Source organism: Gavia stellata, chromosome 1, assembly GCF_030936135.1.
Source record: "Gavia stellata isolate bGavSte3 chromosome 1, bGavSte3.hap2, whole genome shotgun sequence".
Taxonomy (NCBI): Eukaryota; Metazoa; Chordata; class Aves; order Gaviiformes; family Gaviidae; genus Gavia; species Gavia stellata.
In genome coordinates this window covers 71,291,345-71,296,998 of record NC_082594.1, presented here as the reverse complement: position 1 = coordinate 71,296,998, position 5,654 = coordinate 71,291,345, and positions in this window count along the sequence as shown.

Sequence of the window (5,654 nt, the reverse complement as noted above, 5' to 3'; positions counted from 1 at the left end):
GCCGCGACGCGGCCTGCCGCGAGCAGGAGGAGCGGGAGGAGGCCCCGCCGCCGCCGCGCTTCACTCTGCCCGGCGGCCGCCCCGCGCCGCGCAGGTAACCCCCCCGCCGCCCGCCCCGGGCGGAGCCCGTCCGCCGCCGCGACTAATGGCGAGGGGGAGGGCGGGCCGGGCCGCCCCGACCGACCGGCTGCGCACGCGCGGCCCCGCCCCCGCGAAGGGGCTCCCCTCCCCCCCGGGGGATGCCGGGAGGGGACGGGAGGGAGCCGGGGCGGGGCGGGCGGCCGTTGCCGCGCCGCGAGGGGCGGCCCGCCCCCTTCGCCGCCGGCCGCGCCCCCGGGGCTGGGGGCCGCCGGCGCGGGAGCGTGTGGCGGAGCGTGGTCCCTCGGTCAGCCTGGGCCGCGGCGGAGAGGTGTCGGCCCGGGGCGCCTGCGGACTAGGCTGGGCCTAGTCGGGGGCCACAGGCTCGGGGGAGGGGAGCAAGCCGGCCCCCTGCGCGCAACCGGTGCCCGCGGGGGATTCACATACAGCGCCTTCTGGGCGGAGGGTACCCACTGCAGCTTTCCCCGCACCGGCCTCCCGGTACGAAGGAGCCCTTGGACGTTGCTTGGCCTTTAACCCCTGCGGTGGGTGGCAGTTTTAAGTCCAGTCCACCACCTTGGCCAGTGACACACGCCTGAATTTAAATTAGTCACTACTCCACCCTCCGGGGCACACCTCGCCCTCGCTCCGGGGTAAAGTGCGTCCTCCCGAGTGGAAGGCGGCTGGACGGCGGGAAGCAAGAGCGGAGGGGCAGAAGGGGTGGTCAGAAGCCGGCCAGGAGTAGGGTGATGGGCAACGAGGCAGGGGGAAGGGAAGAAAGCCACCCAAAGTTCAGACAGGAAGGGCGCTGTTGTCCTGAGGGGAGCTCATTTCAGAAGGATGAAAAATAGTAAGAGGGTCAGTACCACATTAAAAAACCTGGAGAAAAATGCCTTTAAATAAGAGATAAAGGTACTGAATAAACATGATCATTTTACGGATTCGTTTTCCATTAAATAGAATTATTTGTTATACACCTCTTGTTAAATAAACATGTTTAAACCTGTTCTGTCATACAAGACATCTGTACCTTTTACCAGCTTCTGAAATGGATCGCTTGTTTTCAGCAGCTACCAGTCTTTTTTGAATGGTCTCACACACCTGGTTTTCCTGCAGAAGTCAACAGTTGTGTGACCATGCATTGTTAACCTATGTCATCATACAACGTCAAACTTAGGTAATGTCCTTTTCTTCCTAATCATGATTATATGGTGTGGCTGCTGACGCAGGCAGGGTCTAGTAAAGCCTGGAATAGTTTGTGCGGAAGGTGAACTGCCCTACTCTGTGTCAGCACCAAGGCCAGTATGTTCCCATTTCTGTTCTAGAGTCGGTGTTTAAATAAACAAACACTCGGTGTTTAAATAAACAAACACATACATACAGACATAAATAAACTTACTTCAAACCGAAAGCATTCTTTAAAGTAACTCTATAGCATTCTCCCAGAATACTTGGCAGTGTTAGGACTCTTGAGAATTGCGAGAACAAGATTAAAGTAGCAAAATCAAGAAGACAGCCAAGACTGAGCAGACAAAGTAAGGTGGAAGGGGCTGTGGAGAAGGAATTGGAAGTTGAGGGAAGAACACAGAAAAACTAGAGTTAATGAAGAAAAAATTAGGAAAAAGAGGATGAGGCAACAGAGGAGCAGGAGAATATTAGATGAGAGAGGGTGCGTGAAGGTGGTAACAGAGTAGAGGCAGCGAAAGGGTGAGCCACGTTGAAGGATGGCAAATGACAGGCAATTCAGAAGGAGCACAAATTCAGTGTTTGGCAAAAAGCAGATACAAAAAAGTGATAGTACTTTACTGAGTCCAAAAACGTTGTTCAAATCAGAATTTTTTGTAAAAAAAGTGAAAGACACTTAGTGTGATCAGAATAGGCATCACTCCGGAAACGGGATAAAAGTAAAAAGAGTCGGTAAAAAGGAAAAGAACAGCTGCAGGAAATGTTCTTTTAAGAATATGGTGTCACTGGAAATAGGAAGCTGATGTTGACTGTGATTTGTGCGGGTTAGGAAACTGTTGTCACGGTCCTCACAGCAAATGCAGTCCAACCAGTGGCAAGACAAAGACTGTAAAGTGTAAATAGGAAACACAGGCTGTTTCCTATAACCTTTATCGGATATGAAGTGGGAATTCTAGTGGCAGAGCTTGAATTTTGTTGAAAGGAGATGGTGCAGGAAAGTAAGATGAAAAGGTAAATTGTCAGCCTTGGCTTAAGAAAACGTGCCAGAGGAAAGTAGACAGCAGAGAACAAGCCGTAACAAGAACTTGTAAGAGTAAGGCTAGCAATGGAAGAAATAGCACTGAGAAAACTTCCAAAACACTATTAACGCACACCTGAGAGGTGAGTGCTCAGTCCCCACATGCAGAAAAGAAGAGCAAGCATTGTTAATAGTGACATTTAACTGCCAGGGTGAAAGCAAAGCTGACAGTAGTGAGAAGATGAAGGAAAGATGAAAGGTGCTTGGCTAGACTTTTCTCCCCAGAGAAAAGCGAGGCTGTACCAACGCAGAGCTGAGACTCAGTTCCCAGAAGTATTTTGAGAGAAATTAGCTTGGTTCAGGAAAACTGAAAAAAAGCACAGATGTCCAGATCAGATAGAAATTCTAATGGCTGTCAGCAAAAGGTCAGTTACTCTGGCTAATGCTGTACTGCAGATTCAAGAATATTCTAACTGCAGTTTCCTCTTTGAAATTTGTTTTATTTGCATTTCTTCTTGATAGGCATTTTAACAACATTCAGTATCTTTAGAAATCAAAATACATTGCAAATTGCAATACACATCCAGAAACGAGACAGGTTGCATTTCATCCACCGAAGTGATGAAAATTTCATCAGAAATGGAGCATTCTTTGGTTAAATAAGAACAGCAGTTCAACCTAGCTGTGCTTAAATCCTGTACATGCATTACTTTTTCACAAATTAGCAAAAAAAGTGAGAACCCAAGTTTAGAACTTTGTCTTCCTTTTTTCAGCAAGTATACAGACATGACTAAATGCATCTCTTAAATATTGCAAAACCACAGTTAAAGTTTTAAATAATACACATTGCACAACAAGCTTTTTTGGGGAAGCTACAGAAATAACTAAAATACAGAACACGTGGAAATAAATTACACATCAACTAGTTGAAATGCTTAATAAATTAATAAGGGCTTATCAAGACCTTTTATAAAAATGCTTATTTGATCTAATAATTAAAACACAAAAAAGAAATAGAATTTTTGCTATTGACTTGAACTGAAGCAAGATCAGACCCGTTACAGTCTCAAGGAACTATAATTTTATTATGATATCTCAATAACACACTTTGGGTTAAAAGCTTTAACAAACATCACTTACTATGTGATGACCAATATCACTTGAGACATGTGCCAGTTTAAACAAAATATTTGAAACTAGTATATAATTAATAACGTAAAACCCAATTAAGCAAACTACTATCTCCTCCTCTTTTTTTGCTCCAGAAAATTCCATTCAAAACCTGCAGGTCATATTTTTGATTAATTTCTACAGACTTTCAAGGAAATGGTAGCTATTCCTTGGGAGAAGGAAGCGTGAAATGAGAACAGGTGATTTAAGATGGCATTTCTTCATGTAGCCCCTTTTGTCACTTTACATGCCATCGCCGTTTCATGTTTTGAAGTTCTGTCAAGAGCCTCATGGCAGATCCATATAGAAAAGCTTCTTGATGAATGTGTCAGTTTACAATACAGAAGCTACTCCAATTAATCTAGGTGTGCAGGGAGACAGCCTATAGCAAGTAGGGTATTGTAAATTCAAAACCTTTTTTTGTGCACACTAACTTCTTAAATAGTTAAAGCTCTACTGAACATTGTTGATACAATCCCTTACTGCTTTAAGGCAAGAGTGTTAATAAGTTAACGGATAGGACATAGGACCGTGTCACTGTTATAAGGCTGTCTAAGGATGTAAGTGAAATTGAGAGTATAGTAGTACAGTAACAGCAGCATTTCTAAAATTCTTCCTCTCTTCTTCAACTTATTTAAACATTAAGCTTGTACACTCCATTTGCTTAATCTCTGTGTGTCTGTGTGTTTAGGGGTGGGGGAAGAGAAGAGGCAGTTCAGGTTTCTCTGGGAATAGTAGTGAACTGGAATAACGAAACATGTAATTAAAGTTATCAGTTGTCAATTAAAGAGTTATCAGGCTGTCTAAGGTTGTAAGTGAAATTGAGAGTGTAGTAACAGCAGCATTTCTAAAATTCTTCCTCTCTTCTTTAGCGTGTTTAAACATTAAGCTTTTACACTGGATTTGCTTAATCTCTTCATGTGTGTGTCTGTGTCTGTGTGTCTCTGTGTGTGCGTGTTTAGGGGTGGGGGAAGAGAATAGGCAGTTCAGGTTTCTCTGGGAATAGCAGTGAACTGGAATAGTGAAACGTGTAATTAAAGTTGCACAGAAATGTTAGACCTGTGGAGATTCCCTTACAGGGTCTATCGCTCTGCCTGTTGAACTCAGTTTTAAAAGCCCCATTAATCCTAATGGGCAAAGTATCAAATCCAAGGTGGACAAAGCTCTCCATGGCAATATGATATGAATTGAGGAGGATTTCACTTGATGGTATTTTATAAATCCGTACAGGATGGGCCATTTTGCTTCAGTATTACAGAGTGCAAGATTTGGGAGCAAACTCAAATGGGAAAATGTTGCTCGTCTGCCAAGAAAAAAAAAAGGAAATGGATTCAGGCAGGACGCTTCCTCCCTTTGCGTAATTACCTCTGCAAAAGATCTGCACTGCTAACAGAGTCTCTGGCAATGAGACAAGAAAAAAAATGCTTGTAAGTGCCTAAACAAAGTTTTTCCCCCGCATTTGTCTTAGATTCTTACAGAATATCAGGAATGGTAGTGATGCCCGGAGCCTTGAACTTGCTCAAGGGCTAAGCAGCCCCTGGTAGTTAAACCAGCATGGTGCCCAGCTCCGCACTGGGAATGACTCCCTTTCTCCATGCCTGAACCAAAACAAGCTCAGCTACACTTAATTGGCTTCCAGCTGGTCATAGCTCACGCAGCTGCCTCTGAGCTTTGCCTGGGGATTAACCTGCACAAGCTCAGGTCACTCGCCCAGGGACCCAGGCTCCTCCTCAGCCCAGCCGTGGTGCAGGCTGGTGTCCAGAGCTCAGGTGCCCTCCCAGGGATGCTGGAAGACCTCCCCGACAGGCACAGAAACCCAATCTCAATGTGTCTCTTTCTTAATGTAACAGGGAGAACAGCCATATAATTTGCAAACTGTGTAATGACTTGGCTGGTTAGCCATGGGACCTTTCTTTTTGTGATACCCTTAGGAAATGCAGGATAAGTTTACCATGACATCTAGAGAAAGGGCTGAAGATGAGTAAAATACCTTTGAACTCTTTTGGTATTATCACGAGTTGCCTGTTCATAACGTGTTTGCAACAAAGTTTGCACTTTCCATACTAGGAAAATGAGTTTTTCATGGCCTGAAATACCTATCTTCAGGCTTCTTTAAAAAATAAATGCATGAACAAGCCCTTTAAAACTTGGTGAGGAAACAGAGTTAAGGGACTGGCTCCACCCCTAGATGAGTTAGTGATGT